Source organism: Falco biarmicus, chromosome 8 (genome assembly GCF_023638135.1).
Source record: "Falco biarmicus isolate bFalBia1 chromosome 8, bFalBia1.pri, whole genome shotgun sequence".
NCBI classification, from domain to species: domain Eukaryota; kingdom Metazoa; phylum Chordata; class Aves; order Falconiformes; family Falconidae; genus Falco; species Falco biarmicus.
The window spans coordinates 62,035,805-62,053,319 of record NC_079295.1 but is presented as its reverse complement, the minus strand read 5'-3'; the positions used below and the strand labels follow the sequence as shown (position 1 = coordinate 62,053,319).

Sequence of the window (17,515 nt, the reverse complement as noted above, 5' to 3'; positions counted from 1 at the left end):
TCAGATGGCGAGTATTCTTTTTGTGCAGAGAGACTTAATGCAAAGAGTCAATATACTGTGATTGCAGTTCTTCCCATTTTGCAAACTAGATACATTATTCACCGAAAGGGATCAGCCTGCTCTGGCAAAGCCAGGGTTTACCCTGGCAAAGCACTTTTGATCTACAGATTGTAAGAAAGACACAGCACAAAAGATGGCTGCGTTGCATCGGACCGAAGAGCATTATTACAGGATGAAGGAAGGAGGCAAAAATAGACTCGACACACAAGTTTTGCTGAAAGTTTCTAAAGTGGGAATTTGAATTGTCTGCAGCCAGCTCTGGGTGTGCGGCGGGGTGTGTTACCCGATCCGCTCCCCGCTCCGCGGCAGGCTGGGGACCCTCCGCAGGGCTCCTCCCCAGCCGCCCTGCCGCCAGCATGAGCCAGAGAGGAATAGAAATCACTTGGAAGGGAGCTAGTGAAAAAATAAAGGGTCAGAAAATGGAGCTGCAGTAATTTGCTGGAAGGTAAAGCTGTGTTCTTTTGTTATTGCTTTTTTTTTTTTTTTTTTTTTTTTTTTTTTTTTTTTAACGAGAGCCTGCCTGCCACTTAATTTCTTAAGCTTTGAAGTACGTTTTGCAGCCGGGGGAAGGAGATTCACGGAGATGGCGTCACTTTATAAAAGTTTCCAGATTTTACTGAGCTTCTTGTTTGTTTTCTTTTTTTTTAAGGTGGGGGGGGGAGTTGTACTATTTGTAATGCAAGTGGGCAATGTGGCCGAGATCTAAATATACGCCTGTGAAAACAGAACCCCTGAGATAGCGACACCGACAGCAGAGGCTATTGTTAACTTTTGGGATTCCAATTAAATCCTGCAATGTTAAATATTTATTTAATTACTGGATAAAGAGCAGGCATTCCCTCTGACTGCCCTAATGGAGTTGGAATAATGCAGTAAGGGAAACCTTTTTCTCCTCCCCCCCCACCCCCCCCCCAATCTAAATAGCTATAGGCAAGCACAGGCTAGAATCTGAACATTAAAGGACAAAAAAGTTTCAGCTTTGTTTTAGGAGTTATATTTCAGTCTGGTAAGGAAACTATACTGCATGTATTTTTCCATATCTTCAGCTCAATCCAAACATAACATTCCAAAGGATAAAATCTGTTACAAAATAAAACCGACTTCGTGACAGCTGAACTTCTACACAGAGTCTAAAAATTATCTAAAAGCGCCTCGAGAATCCTAAATGTCATTCCCAAGATGTGGTGAATTGTAATTAGGTTGTGAACTATTTTAGTGACAGTGCCTTACATGGGGCCCGTCTAAGCAGCTGGAGCATTTATGAACTTCTTTCTTTCCTTTACTCTGTGACATGTGAAGGTGTTTAGACAGTAACAATAACCCTTATTTATTTCAGATTTGCAAAAAATGTAATCAAAATTGAAAATGTGTTGTTTGCCTTTTTATTTTCCTTCCTGTATTTCCCTTTAAAACTTAGTTCACAGGGCAGTGCTTAAAGAATGGAAGAAAGCTCATCAACAATAAAATAGTGAATGAAAAACAATTTTCATTATGATTATTATTATTATGAGAAAAAAAACCCTATTTTGTGATTTTCTGATCTTACTGGCTTCTCCAGAAAAGTTTTTAATTTTGTTTTAGAAAATGATACAGTTTCCCTGTTCTCCTAACAAAAAGCGAAGAAAGGAAAATAAAATTTCTGTGGAAATTTTTCAAAGAGAAGCAAATAGCTTGCAACACGCTGTCCAAAAGCTGCACTACACTATGCCCAAAAGCACTTTAATTTTATAACAGCCATTATTATGCTTGTATATGCAGATCTTGATACTGTAGAGGAAATTATAAAGCCCAACTATTTGGTCAGGAGGGTAGAAAAAAAAGTTGTGTCCCTAAGTGTGCCACGAGATTTAAATACATGTTGTAAAGGCTCGGCATCCTGTAACTTGGGGACTTTGGCAGAGAGGCACCCAGAAGGAGAAAGTCAGGTCCTGTCGGTTCCTACATGAGAAAGCTTGAGCACTCTGCATTGCCATCGCTAATTGTTTCATGTTGTGAAATCCCAAGGTGATAAAATTGCTGTTAGAAAGTTTGCTTGTGAGTAATTACATGCAGGTCTAGCTATTAAAACCTGATTTGTTACTCATAGGCTACACTCATCTGTTGCGTCTTCTCTCGAGATACAGATAAACTCCGTGTCCTCTTCACTGGTCTAAGCCAAAGGTACCCGCATAATGAACCGAGAGGGATTTTAGCTATAGGTATTGTTCAGACATACATAGTGGGATCAACTACCTTTATCATAATAGGTACAATTATTGTAATAGATCGCTTCTGTTTCAAACTGTTCCTTTTTCCTTTCCTTGTATATATTTCTAGAGGAAATGCTGGAGGATGTGTACCTTTCTTCATTTAGAGTTTTAAATACTGATTTTACTCCTAAGCAAAAGTTTCCCTTTGCTTTTTTTTTTTTTTTAAATTTGTTTCAGAGTGTTTCTGTTTATTATATTCAAGCTTCTCCATAGAGTGGGTGTAACCAGGAGAAGAATTTGGCTTGTGATGTGAGCTAAATTTTCAGTTCTTCCACTATTTAGAGCTCCGTTGAGCTAAAAATAGTTTTCCTGTGGTTTTGGCCATGAAGCCACAAATACAAGTTTTCAGTGCACAGTTATTGTGGATGTTGATCCCAACTATTGCTACGAGAAATGGAATTCAGCTCATGGCTGTGTCAGCAGATGATTATGTTGAGTGTGAGGCTGCACGTTAGATCTCCTTGCTGTCCCACAGCAAGAATGCGTCCCACCCAAACACCAGTCGCTTCCAAAAGAGGGACCATGCTCAGAAGGCAGTGCCTGGGCTGGGGAGCAAAGAGCCCGAGGAGGACCACTGGGTCTATGCAAGTGATACCATAGAAGAATACAGCCACGAGGCTCCGTGTTTGGCTAATGGTGTGGGATGTAAAACAAGTGGTAGGGAATGGAGTAAATCTCTAAGAAAATAAGACAATTTTGTTCATGGCTAGTTTTGAGCAGAGTTTTCGTGAAAGAAAAAAGCTCACAGCGATCACGTGGTTACAGTACGTGGAAGGAAGTTAACTGTGATTCATTCTCTTTCCGTACTACCTTTTCTATCCCACTTCTGTGGTCCAACTTTTCTGTTGTCCACCGGTATTTGGTCTGATTGTGGCAGAAAGCTTTTAGGAGGCAGGGGCTGTCTGTCTTCTGAGCTTAGTTGTGGGTGTCAGGCTCCAGAAAGCGTTCTTACAGTATGAGGTCATGTTCTGGAAATAGTTGAAAATCACTGATTTAGAAGAACGAGAGTACTGCATGTTTCTGTACTGCTGATGCAATGGTGAGGGCAAGTTGGGTGATGGTCTAGAAAAGTATCAACACTGGCAGAATACTCAAAGGAATTGTGCCATTTAAAATTCTTTATAATTTCTTCCGTAAGAGTAGTATATTACTTTGTGTTAATCAGCTGGGACATTTTTTCCATTCCTCTGGGAAAGTTTCCACCCCCTGCTCCACAAAGCAGACCCAGTTCAGCAGCACTCTGCCCTGACCAGATTCTATCCGCAGGTGTCAACGGAAGAGGGTTCACGCTCTGCTGTGTACTCTGCGATAATTCTCAAGCAAAGGTTTCTCTTACTTATTACTTCTTACATGTCTTACTTTTCCTGCAGTGATCTTTTTCCCTTTCCTTTTTTGTATGTATTTATTTCTTTTTTGAATTTTTTTTGTGTTCAGTTTTGCACCCTTAGTTGACTCTCAGATCTGTCAAACTGGATACGCTATCCCCAAGATAGTGACATTTTTATCCTGTAGAGTGTGAAAAGACACGGTAGAGTTGAACTTACAAAACCTTTACATAATGTCTTTGTTTTTAACATCTCTGTAGATGTACCGGTATTCAGTTACGTGTCTCATCTCATTTGTTCTTCCAGTCTAGGAAAACAAGTTTGCAGCTTTAAACTTGCTGGGAAGTATAACTTTGGCTTGCCTTTCCCTCCCCTGGTCTACAATTTCATGTTAATGTCTTCTACCCGTAGCTTCAGGAAACAAGGCTAATTCTTCTCTCCCTTTCTCTGTACTGCTGTGTGAGTTGAGTCATGCATGGTACCCAAAAGTGTGGCTCTAACAATAACAGGGTACATAATTTATTATCCGAGAATTCAAAGGCTGTGAGCCAGTGAGTGTAACTTCACAGGAGCTCACACCACCAAGGGCCTTGTAGATGAACACTTTTAATATATTTCCTCCAGACACTAAACTTTTTTCTTTTTTTTTTCTTACATATGTGATGCAATGTATACCACGTTTGTATTGCCTTCTTGTTGTCAGGCAGCCGCTTACCATCTATCACGCTTGCTCTCACTCAGTGTGCTGTACATTGCGGGGTTATTTAAAAGGACCACATGGCCAGAGTGAATGCCACCTCCCTTTCCACTTGCTGAACTCTGCTCAAACACAACGCTGTTTTTCTGCCTCAAAAATATATGTAAAGGTATGTATAGTATGTTAGCCCCTCCTTAGCCTTTCCCACCCTGAAACTTTTTGAACAGGGATGGCATGTTCCTCTCTTCACTGCCAAAAAAAAATAAAATTCCTTTCTCAGCATTTCCCCCTTCCCCCATTTCTTCTCAGCTGACAGCTGTGAGAGTGGAACTTTATTGAGCTATCCTATCCATTTCCCCCAATTCTGTTTTTATGCTAGGTTTGGTTTAAATATCCAAGCCATCTTTCACACTACAGGAATTTTTTTAACATTGTTATAAAGTGTCTTTGCAAATATTTAAATGTGTAGAGACATGGTAACTCTGTGTGTGTGTGTGTTTAATTAATTAATTATATTTTTTTTTACATAACATTCCCCCCTCTCCCCCCTGCAATTTAGAAAGTTGATAGGAAATTAAGTTGAACAATGCAGTCATTTTAGAAGTCACAGGAAGGCCAGAGTTTCGTAATAATGCAACTTTTTTCAAGACTATTTCTTTATAATTCAAACAATCTATTTTATTTTCAAACTATTCATTTCTAACCAAACAAAAATCTCATTAAGATATATAGGGATCATATTCAAAATCTGGAGAGAAAATTCAAAATGATGTAATTTAAGATACTTGTTGGACTTCATGGTTGCTTTTCAACCATGCAAGGCCTGACACAAACTGGTGGTAGTTCTTCTGTTGATTGTTTTGTACTTTGACCAGACTGTAAGGTTATAGCTAGCTCCACCATAAACATCTACAGCAATGCAGGTTTATGAGAAGACAGTTTTCTGTCTTCATTGCCATCAGACTGCGTGCAAAGGAAAGTGAGGCAGGTACTTATACTTTAGTTGACTTTAAAAGGCAGGACCAAAAGTATAAACATGTGCAGTTGTCTCTGCAGAATCTGAACACACAATAATAATTAAAACATGCAGGTAAGTAGAAGGTTAGCTAATAATTTTTCCTTGGGTTATCAAACCTGCATGTCTCTGTTGGAAAACCTAGGTTTGCCGACGCTAAAAGAGGACTGATGGTTCCATGAGTTGTGAAATTAATGAATTCATGAAACCACATGATTTCTGGCAGCTGTGTTCAGGACACCTTGTGAGTCTCCTTGTTGCGAGCCTTTTACTGAACTTGCTAAGTTATTAGAGTGGTCCCACTGCAGCATGGCAGTAGAGATATAAGTGATGGAAACCATATATGAAGTAGACAGTGGTGAAAGCGGTGGTCATTTTATTGTGACCTTAAGGGTATACAGAATTCAATCATTGGATAGCCAATGTAATTTACTTTGTCCTTTACTCTATCTCATTGTCTAGGAATAGATAACCTGACTTTATAGACATTTGGGTTTTACCCATTCAACATTAGACTGCGATAAAACGGCAAAAAAACCCAAGAGACGAAAACTATTTTTCAGCCCATAGATCACATTCGTTATTATCATACTCCAAAACAGTCTGTATATTGTGCTTAAGAATCACTTTCTGCTTTCTGAGGAGTGGTGTGCTGCAAGCAGGTATGTCTAACTTGCGTGTAGATTTGAGAACGTTTTGGAAAACTTGCAGTTTTCCCTGTCCTCTCCCATACACTTGCACGCACACCTTCAGCTTTCCTCATCACTGGAACTCTTAAAACCTCTGCAGGAAGAAGCACATCAGAGCACTGTGCTGTAGCTTCATCTGACAGTATACAACTGTTTTGTAACTTCTTGGTAAGAGAACATTTTGTTTCATAGAAACATGATGGCTGGCACATGAACAACACCTAAAATGCCTGCTGCCAATTTGTTGTTTGTTACTTGGTTTATTAATTAAGTTACACAAAAGATTTGGAAAAAGACCAACATTTTTTTTTTGTCCCATATTTTGGACGGCCTGGCCAAAGCAGAACAATTGCTGGTGCAGAGATACATAGGAGTCCCTAAAGGTTAGCTCTGTTCTGTGGCTGAACTACATGAAAGCCTTGCTCCTCCACTGCTGTCATGAACTTTAGTAGAGATAGCCTGCTGAGCTATTAGTTGATCTCTGCATAGATCAGAGTACACTGGGGCTAAAAACTTCTGTTTACATCAAAACCAATCAAGTGCCATGTAGATTTGAATCAGAAGAAAACTTCTTCAAAGCTCACGTATATTTGAAATTGAAACTTCAGTTTGGGTCACTGGATATTTTTCTCCGTTTCTACAAACTTTACATGGCTTTTTCTTCTCTCTCTCTCTTTGTTTTTAGTAGATGTGTTACTCTTAATTTACACAAATAAAACATAGGCTTTCATGTAGTTTCTTTTTAGCTTTATTATATATGTATTTGTATATATGCATATATATGTATATGTAAAATAACTTCATTACTTTTGCTTGTTTCTAATATTTTCTTCCAAAAGAAGTTTGTTTGATAGCAAGATTCAGTTGGCAGGCCAGATGCAACTGGTGTGCCAGATTTTTAACTGCTGCAAGATGGCGTAGTCAAACGTTCTACAACAGCAATACAAGTTTACGTAAAAATGAAGATTTTGCCCTGTATATCTGTTCCTACAGATTTTTTTGCCAGAGGAAGGAACTCTTCTGTAGGAATTTCCGTAGTGGATCAGACTAGGATTTCGTTTAGTTCAGTAGCGTGTCTGAATCAGGCTCCGATCAACCTCCTCTGAGGAAGGCAGCCTCTGGGTTATGAAATAAACTTCCTGTAGGTAAAGTTTCCTCTTAAAATCACTTTGTGGGCTGAAGTGTGAAATACTTTCCCCTAATTGTGGATGTTCCTGTTGTCCATATAAAGCTGAATTTCTCAATGCCCTCAGAGTTCAGGCCTCAACAGTACTTTGTAGAGAGCAGTTCCACCTGCTCGTGACCAGAGTGAAGAGCAGAGCTGAAGATGGTTTAGCCTTCCGCACTTTGCCAGTCCTTCCCTATGATGAAAGGCCTTTGAACAGACAACTGATTTTTATCATTAATTTCATGGAAGTAAGCACATTCTTCAGACCTAGCGGAAATTTAGGTGGAGTTCCAAAGGTCAGTTGCATATTCAGGAAAATTTTAAAAATGAAAACGTTCTGCCATCAAGTCATGGTGTGGACCCAATTCTTTAGTTTAGCCTCATACCAATTTACTTAGTGAAAAATGACAAGAAACAAACAGTTATATCAGCAGTATGCTTAATCAAGGTCAGGCATTGCTATGGCATGTTGGAGGTGGTTTTAGCCTGGTACCTCCGAAACATTCTTTTGTACTGTTTAAAAAATACTTTTGAGAAAATGGTGGTCGCTTCCACTTCACGCGATGAGGACAGTTGTGAGAGAATTATGAGTTTGTCCAGGACTGACATCGTATACAGTATGTAAATCCTCATCCCTACAGTCTTTTCTAGAGTAATTTCTAATACTGCTAACACATTTTCTTGGAGCTTTTCTATGTGGTTTTAGTTACTACGGGATGCAGCCATCTGAAGGGCCTCAGCTACACCATGGCGGGTAAGACCCTACCAGCACCGCAAAACAGCTGCTGGTGGGCCGGTGCCAGCTGCCGGGCACACGGCTCCGAGCGGCGGGAGTGCTGGATTCCCCTGCAACTGCAAGGCCTCGGCCCACGGGCGGCCATGAGGCACGTCTCCCTCTTGAGGGGCTCGCTGTGGGCCCACACTGGGCTTGAGGAAACTGCTTTGCTCCACCATCTCGGGGAAAATTCCTTTTTCGACAACAAGCCCCGAACATGTCAGGGTTGTTTAATTTATTTCACTTTTTGTTACGGTGCAGGTTTGACCCCCGGCGGGCCCTTCCGCCACATCCCGCAGCACGGCACGGCCCTTCCCGCCACGGTCGCTTCCCCCGGGCGGCAACGCGCATGCGCGGGGCGCAGGAGCCCTCCCGCGCGCTCCCCCCGCCCCTCGCGCACATCCGGGTCCCGGCGCTGGCCCCGCCGGCGCCGCCGCGCCGCTGTCCCCTCCGCGGGCTCCCAATAAAGTTTTGTTGCGAGCGGGCGGCCGCGGCCCAGCCGGCGCCTGAAGCCTAACGGAGAGCGCCGTGCCGCCGCGGCGGGGAGGCCGCCTCGCTCCGTGCCGGGTGGGTCGGGGCGGCGCGGGGGCGGGGAGCGACCGGGGGGCGGCGGGCCGCGGGGAGCGGCACCTCTTCAGCCGCTTCTCCTCAGCGGTGCGGGAGCGCTGCGGTTCGCCTTCCCGATGGGGGGGGTGGCGGGGGAACGGGCCCTTTCGGAAACTGAGGGAGAGCTCAGCCGCCCCCCCCCCCCCCGCCCCCGGGCGCGCGGGCCTGGCGGTGACAGGGTTTGGGTGGTCCCGGGCCGGGCGGGAGGCGGCGGGGGGTGGGAAGGGGGCCGGGGGGGAGGAAGGAGCAGCCCCGGCAGGGCCAGAGGTGCGCAGGGTCGCGCTGCCGGGCTGTTAAAACACGCTCCGTGCTGATAAAAATAAGTCTGTGCACGTAACTGTAGGAACAAACTGTTGCAATGCTAATAAGAGGCTCGGCGGTTTTTCTTTCTTTCTTTTCCTGTGTTTTTTTTGTTTTTGTTTTTGCTTTTTTTTTTTTTTAAAAAAAAAGACGAGGAGCTCGCCCTTGGCCGGAGCCAGGCCTGGCCGGCGGAGGGGCTGAGTAACAAGCGCACATGTGTGAGGGCCGGTGGCGGCGGCGCGTCCCCGCGGAGGCGATGGCAGGGCTCGCACCCCTCACCTGGGCCTTCCTCGCCTGCATCCCGCACTGACAGCTGCCTGCCAACCCAGGGGCCGCTGGAGTGATTTAGAATGGCAGGTTTTGTTTTCTGCGGGTTGTAAACTTTAATAGAGGAAATGTGGTCTTGCGGTTAAAGGCACAAGACTGGAAATCAAGTGATCTGTGCCTCTGTTCCAATTGTGGCATTTCTGACGTGACTTTAAGCTAATGAAACGAAGGTATTTCACAGCAAAATGAGGGAGAGAAGATCCGCTTCAGCGGTAGTTGCTGAATATATTGTTGAATAGGTTCAGCAAGAGTTGTTGACTCTTTTGGTGGAATCTGTAGGGATTTAAGAGACTTTTCTCAGTGAATGACTGGGGCTCTTTGCTTTAACAACACCTCCGAGGAATAACTGTCAACATTTGCATCAGCCTGTAAGTTTTGTCTTGTCATGGGAAATTAGATTGTCAGTATGTGATAGTTTTAGGTGAAATCTCTTCCTGGTTTTCATTCCTTTGTAAATTTCAGGTAATTTACCTTCCATGAATGGCTTTGAAATACTGAAAACTGAAATGGGTATTGTTCATTGCATATCTCACTTGTGGAAGCTCTGCACAGAATATCCTTTTGATATTCTGAGGCATCACAGATTGTGATTGAAGAGAAGGAGAAGGAAAAAAAAAAGGTGCAAACACACTATTGCAGTCATGTGCCCATGCTCATCAAAAGCTGTAATACTTTATGAAGCTGGCAGCAGGAGTTGGTAGTGGAAGTTAATAGAAGCAGCAAATAACTTAATTGAAGATGTTTCATAATTTGTGTGTTGTAACTTTTGAGTGCTCTGTCAGTGTAGGGTGCTGTTGGATTTAATGTCTTAATCCCTACCATTTGATAGTGATTTACCTCTGATATTAAAATTTTGTTAACTTGGCCTCCAAATTGCTGCTAAGTGTTTGGCACTTAAGTTTGCAAAACAAAACCTCAACAGGCCATGTGCATCAAGGTGCCTGCCTTTGTCAAAACTTTCTTTTCCTTTCAAATGTGGCAAAAATAGATTTGAGGGAGGAATTTTATTTTCTTCTAAAGGAAACTTTTCTAGTGGAAGCCCAAGATGGGTTGTTGAGATGGGGATGAGAAGTGGGAAAGGAAAGAGAGAGGCTTCTCTTAATGACAAAAGATCACAGCAAAAGGGCGTGCTGGTATGATACTGCATACAGCTGTGGTGGGTGTTTTTTGTTTGAGGTTTGGAGTTTTAACCTCTGATGGGACCTGAAGGAGCTATAACTGTGGATCCCGTACTACTTGGTTCTTGTTACAAACTCAGATTTCTGATCTTGCACCTTGAGTGCGTGATCTTGCAGAGTTTTCATGATAATAAATACTGTCTGAGCTGGAAGAAATTCTGTATCTTGAGGTGGAATGCTTGTGCTCTATTAAAGTGACTTTTTTGGGTTTATTCAAATGTCTTTGCAAACTGCGATCTTTAATATTCCAGAGGACACTTTCAATTTCAGAAAAATGTCCTCTGTATTTTCTGTATAGTTCTGTAAGGAAGACTCTAAGAACACTTTTGTTGCTCTTGGCTGAATTACATACCTGCAGAAATACTGCTATGGCAATTCTCTACAAGTCCCTATATCTTCCTTCCCTGACAGTTAAGTGGTGGGTTGTTTTTTTTCTATTAAAATGCACTTTTCTTCTAATGTCTGTGATAGATTTGCTGAAATTAAATGTAATGTGTTAGTGTTTCTTCTTTAAAGACCTTTAAATGATTTTTTAATAGCATCAGGTAAGGAGCTTGTGCTCAGAACTAAAAGATTTATTCTTGTGTGAGCTGAGAACAATTTGGATACTTTTTATGGCTAACATTGATAAACAGCTCATTAAAAGCAAGTCAAACAGTAATATAAGACTTTTGCAGTTATCATTAGTCGCAGTGCAAGTTCCTGCACTGTTTTCTGGAAGCCTTTTTAGCTGTGTTCCTGTGACCACGTAGAACAGTTTGGCTGGCACTTCAGTGTGCTGACCAGTGTGCGTTGGCAAGGTGCAGAATGCCGCCTGCCAAGTTTGTATCCCTACTGACCTACCACCAAGGTTGAGTCTGCCAGGACTGTCATCCTTGACAGAGGATCTTTGTCAGAATCGCTGCTACTGATACACCAACTATGAAGTAGTGTCTCTGAATTCTGGGTCAGTGGATGTCACAAACTGACAAATTTAGAATACTTTGCCATTCATTCATTCTGTGCGAGGGGAAAAAAAGCTTGCTGAATTACTATTGTCAGTGTTCCCTCCAAATCCCATAGCTTTTGTAAACTTGTCACAGTCTTGATGCAATTCAGTTGGAGTGGAAGTGTGTATGTATACATCTTTATTATTCTTTCCCTCTTTTAAAGCTTTAGGAAAGTGTAAAGTCCTTTCTTTCAGGTTATGCTCTTTGTTCCCAGTTCACATTTTTCGTGGCAGTGTTTGGGATCTTATTCTTTGAAGTCTTGTATTTAAGCGTCTAAATTTGTGGAAGGCTTTTTCCAGGTTGTTAATTTTTGAACATTCTTTAGGGTTTGTGAAAAGTGTAAGGTCATAGAACGATTTGGGATGGAAGGGACCTTAAAGATCATCTGGTTCCAACCCCCTGCCACGGGCAGGGGCACTGGCCACTGGACCAGGTTGCCCCCAGCCCCGTCCAGCCTGGCCTTGGACACTGCCAGGGATGGGGCACCCACAGCTGCTCTGGGAGGCCTGTGCCAGCACCTCGCCACCCTGACAGGGAAGAATTTCTTCCTAATATCTAATGTAAATCTACCCTCTTTTAGTTTAAAAACATTCCCCCTTGTCCTGTTGCTACAGGCCCTACTAAAAGTCTGTCCCCATCTTTCTTATAAGCCCCCTGTAAGTATTTGAAAGGCCACTATAAGGTTTCCCTTATATAAACACATTCTTTGTTTTCACGTTTTTTTTTCTCTAGGTATACTGAGGTCATCCCTACTCACCCAATTGCTTGTCCGTGTCCACCAACTTACCAATGGAGGCATAGGCTTTTGTTTTCATGTTCAGTGAAATTTAGTGATGCAATTTTAATTAAGAAATGGATGCTAACTTGTAGTTATCTGCTGTGCTTAGAATAGATCTTAAATAACCGTGAAAACATGAGGCAGTTTCAGGACTGACTTTCAGATGTGCTGACTGCTGTTGATGGTGGCATTTTTCAGCATAATGCTTCTGTTGGAAAGTGCCAATTAGCTGAAATAGAAGTGTGAGAAAATGCATGGTTCTGACAAAACACTTAAGGGAGAGAGATTTTGGTTCTAAGACAGAATTTGTAGGTTTTGGGAATTTCTACAAAAGCTAATTGCTCAGTAATTACAGTAGTTCTGGAGGCCAGGGCCGTGTGAGCACTGGATTTTTGTGTTCTAAGTGGATGTCATAAGAAATAGATACTAACTTTTTTAAGCTTGGGAAGTTTTTGTTTCTTCTCCCTCTCGCCTCCCCAGTATCACAGTTAAACTCAAGTTTTGCCATGATGCAGAACGAATTCAAAACTTTATGTTCTTTGGTTACAGTTTTACTGAGGTTTTCTTGGCATCAGTTGGAAGTGAGGGTGCTTTTGAAATGCAGTGGAGCTCTGTTAGTGAACCCTTCCTGACTGGACCTCTTTTGTGATACAAATCATTATCACTTGTATTATTTTTTTAACAGTAATTTTTGAAAAGACTTTAAGAAAAAACAGAAGCATCATTTTTGCTATGTGGCTTTTATGATTCCACTTCCTCGTACAATGTATTACTTGTTGCTTGTGATTGGCCTCAGAGTTTTTGTTACGTTGCTTTTAAGAGAGTGCTAGTTAAATACTTCTCAGCTGACAGAGCTAAATGCTTCGGTTTTGGTTTGGGTTTTGGTTTTTTGGTTGTTGTTTTTTTGGGTTTTTTTTTTGTTTATTTTTTTTAAGCTGTGTTAGATGATGTACAGATGTGGAAATGAAAAGAACAAGTATTGTGTGAGAAAGCCATGTCTGAAGTTGTCAATATACTTCATTTGTTTGGAGGGCAGTCACAGTTAGTAAAATTTTTGAAGATACCAGACAATTCTTTTCTGTTCTTGTTTACATGTATTATTAGAATATATTGCCTTACAAGGCATGTTTGAAGCAAGGAAATCTAGTGTTAGTATGAAAGCATTTATTACAGGTTTTGGTCAACTGGTTGTGCATTTGGATGTGCAAGCCCAGTTATGATGAAAATACCACCAGTCCTTTTTGATACCGTTTATAAGATCTCCTTTCGTCTTTTACCTATCCTGAAGGGTAGGAGGGGAAAAAAGTGGGTTATACCACTGATGATATTTTTCATGGCTAAAATGTTGCACAGGATAATTGAAGAAAAATGTTTTCCATTGAGAGGCTATGCCAGTGGTGTTCAAGTGTATTACCCAGGTTTTTTAACCACTGTGTGACCTTAGGATTTATTTTATCCTTGATGTGTATGGAAAAACTGTGAGGTTGACATTTCTTCTGTATTTGTCCTCAAGAAAAGGCTTGAAGGCATGCGGTTGCATGGGACTGTGAGCTAGGCTACAATGTAAGGTGTCGACTTGGGAAAATGTTAAGAAAACCCAAGCACAATCCTGTGCAGTTCCTGTCAGGAAATTTATAAGGAAAGAAGGACCTTAATAAAACCAGATGACTTTGATGTGTGATGTTGTAGTTTTAGATAGTCTTAAAGAAAATATTGGTGACTGAATGTAGTGTAATACGCTGTAATATACTGTAATTGAGTTCCTGAGCTTTCTGTATGAATATGTAATATGCTAATGTATATATGGAGCCAAAATACGGCAGCATTAATAAGTTTGAAAGGGCAGTGAAGTTAAGCACAAGAGCTGACTGCAGAACAGCTTTAACTGCAAATCTGCAGCAGCCCTAATGAATTACCAATTGCATAGCTAGTTGTAAGTGGTAGTTTTATATGATGAAATTGAGTCTCAAAGCAGCTTCTAATCATGAGCAGCGAAGTTCCTTATTTCAGATTGGATATGATGCTACAGGAAGCTTTCTTAATTTGCAAACAAGTAAATTAAGGAGGGAAAGAATTGTGCTTGTACATTTGCAATACAAGCTTAGTATTGGCAGTAGGAAGGGATGAGGACTGTGTAGTTGTTACCCATTTTACTCTTTTGCTTGTGAAAACCATTGTTCATTGCCATGCTGCTTGGGGTGATAGGTTGATTGGTTAATGCTGCTTTAGATTTAGTTTTTGCCGGTGGGAAATTAGTTGGGGGTGGCAGAACATGTTACATAAAAAGTGCATCTCACTAGAGTAAATACACCATATACAGTTTTATATTGATCTGTTCTGCTGTGAACTTGCTCAGGCCCTTTTAGCCAGAAGATTCCTTGATAGCGAATCAAAGTAATCTGCTAAATTTGCCAGTTTAATATAGTAGGCTAGGAAAATCTCAGAAGAGGAATCAAAAAGTAGTTGAGTTGCTCAGTATTTGTGATGGTGGATGAAAGGTAGTCTGTTTCTTCCATCTTCACAAATGAGATGTAATTTGTAAGTTCTGCTGTTAGCCAACTTTGTTACTATGTAGCTGGCTTGATGAGGTAATAAGAAAGGGTTCAAACAATGGACCTGTTCACACAACTAGTTTCCTTCCATTTGCTGTAGTCATTAACAAGAACTTTAAATGTATAAATAACGCATGCCCCAAAGTCTAGTTTTGATGCAGCGATTACTTCCTTGTATACTCAGCCATTAAAAGCCCCCTCGTGCTACCCCATGCAATGCATTACACTCACTCTTTAAAGAATGTTTGTAACTGTTTTTTTTTTTTAAAAGTAATAACATGCTTTTCAGCCCATGTTTTCTTGCAGCTCAGCTGAAAAGTTATTTAATAAAAGAAGGTAAGGCCTAATAGACCCTCTGCCTCTTGAAATTTAAGAAAGCTTTTTTCCCCATGAAAGTTGTTACCAGCTGCCTCTAGAAGTGCAACAATAAAAGTAATTTGTGCAACACTATGAATGAAAATGTGACTCCTTACAGCCTTTGTTTCTCTGCTCAAATCTTATAGCGATGCACTGTTGTACTGCAGTCACAGCTCATAACATGCACTTTTAAAACCCTGGAAGAAATTGATTGTAAATACAGATGATCTGGTGAAGGTGTTCCTAGCAGAGGTTATGATTACTTAGAAACCTTTCAAAAATTAGATGCTGAAATTACATTAAATGGAAGTAAATGTTGTAAATGTGGTTTATGCTGCTCATTCAGATATTTTAAAACTCTACAAGAGTGGTGGTTTCTACATGAAAATGTTTGGTTTCTACATAAATACCTGAACCTACTGCTTTGTAACCTTAACTAGCTCCAAAGAGGGAAATGCTTTTAGTCTACAAAGAATTCATGAATCTTTTTCATTCTACCTTGTTTTCTTAAAAAAAAAAAAAAAAAAAAAGCAAAACCTGTAAGCCTGCAGTATTTTTGCCTTCCAAACTGAACTTCTGAAAGGCCTATAATGAAATAAATTTAATGTCACTTGTACTTCTCAAAGTCTATTAGTAGTGTGTTGCAAGGTTTCTTTCTTGCCTTTGCTTTTCTTGAACAGGTAGAAAATACACTTCAGCAGAAGAGTCTTGAAAGGCTCATGGGTGGCCAGAATGGATTTACAATAAAAGCTATTAAAGACTTCAACAGTCTCATTTTTCAGTGGTTATAGTACAAGCATGTATGTGGAACTTTTTTTTGAAGAAGCTGAAACAGTATTGATTAAATCTGTTATGATGCTTCTGGAATACTTGTTCTATTGTGTTGTGCTTTTGTTGATAGCTATTCAGACCAATGTAAAGTTTTTAGAGTTAATTTAGATATTTCTAAAATCATAGTTTATAGGGCAGAGTCATTTACCAAAATTCTCTTGACACTTACCCTACAAATACTAGTTACTGCAAAACATCATTTTAATAGAACTGTTCCAATGTTCTTTGCTTTTAGTTAGCTTGTTTATCCCATCCACATGCTTGTGGGTTAATGATGTTGAAATGATACACAACCAGTAAAATTTCATTCCAAGTTGATGCATGTTACTGTTATGTTCAAAATACTTAAAAATAAATAAATAAAATTATATATGGTGATAGAATAGAATCATAGATCTGTAAACTTGATTGTTTAATATTTATAGATGGGGCAGCTGTAATGGAATAGGTGAGAGTGGCAGCAGTCAAGAGGCATTTCTTAATTTTATTTGAGCTCAACTTAACTCTAGAAATTTCTAGTTTATTTTCTGCCTTGGTGATGCTTAACGTTCTTTGAAAGCATAGCTAAGAAACAAAAATAGAACTTTGCAAATTGTTGTCTTTCTGGTCTAAGGCTCTAGGTGGGTTCATTTCCTTTTTTAGGAGTGTGAGCAATTGCTGATATCTTACAGCTATTGAGTGTACGCAAGGCTTGGAAGTAAGTTAATGGTGACTATAAAGAGCTTTTACTTTTTAGAACAGTCAGCTTTTATCCTCAGTAAAAGAATAAATTTAGTCTGTGTTCTTGGCCAAGTTTATCTCCCTTTATGTATTTCCTGTTACTTTGAAGGGTGCAAAGTTTCTCGTATATGTGATAGTTCTAGGGAGCTGAATTATACTTAGTACAGAAATGTCCTATTTCTGAAGGAATAAGGTGATACATAATTGTGTTTTTCTTGTTCTCCCCCCCCCCCCCCCCCCCCTTTTTTTTTCAGTACCCTCTTCTATGGACTTACTGAAGCAGTGTAGACCTTTTTTTTTTTTTTTTTGAGCGCTTAGGAAGAAAGATTTTCAAACAGTTTTTTGCTTTGTTTTGCTTTTCTCAGTTTTTTCCATACTATGGACACAAAGCTGAATAATCAAACAAGTACCAATAGGATTAAGCTACTGTGTGAAATAAATGGATTTATTTTTTTTTCCTGTAAAGGGTGTTTATAAGTTGGGGTTTTTAAAATTTACATTCTTCATAGTAGCCAACTCTCCTTGGGTTTGTTCCCTGCTTTCCTCACCTTCCACCTCCCTAGTAGAAAATTCTAAGGTGGTTACATGTGGGATATTATAAATGCTTCATCTAGAGATGTTTGCTGTATCTTTGGCTGGTGGTGTTTAATATGTGGCTCTGTTATAGGAAAGTACCTGTCCGTGTGTCTGACTAAGCTTGTAGATGTGCCTAGACACTTTAAAAAGCCTTATCAGATGACTTTTAGTTAATCAAAGATAGGAGGGGGGGAAAAAAAAGATGCCCTTGATTGTTACCTTTAATCTAAGAGAAGCAGCACAGAGGTATTTAAACCTTGCTCCCCATCCCCCCATCCCCTTTCTCTTATGTGCAGATTTGGTGTCTCGGGATACGGTAGGTG

General features: G+C 40.6%; 1 protein-coding gene across 2 annotated transcripts in view; it reads left to right on the top strand.

Moving 5' to 3' along the window:
* Window positions 1–215: 215 nt before the first annotated feature.
* The window catches only part of SMAD5 (SMAD family member 5), a 30,516-nt gene continuing 13,216 nt past the window's right edge, over window positions 216–17,515 (top strand). Inside the window, exon 1 of one of the 2 annotated variants that reach the window (XM_056349234.1) lies at window positions 216–505. The gene's annotated coding sequence lies outside the window, so the exon portion shown is untranslated. Of the gene's footprint in view, window positions 506–8,375; window positions 8,546–17,515 lie in introns of those variants that run through there. The other variant, XM_056349233.1, reaches the window with a different exon arrangement.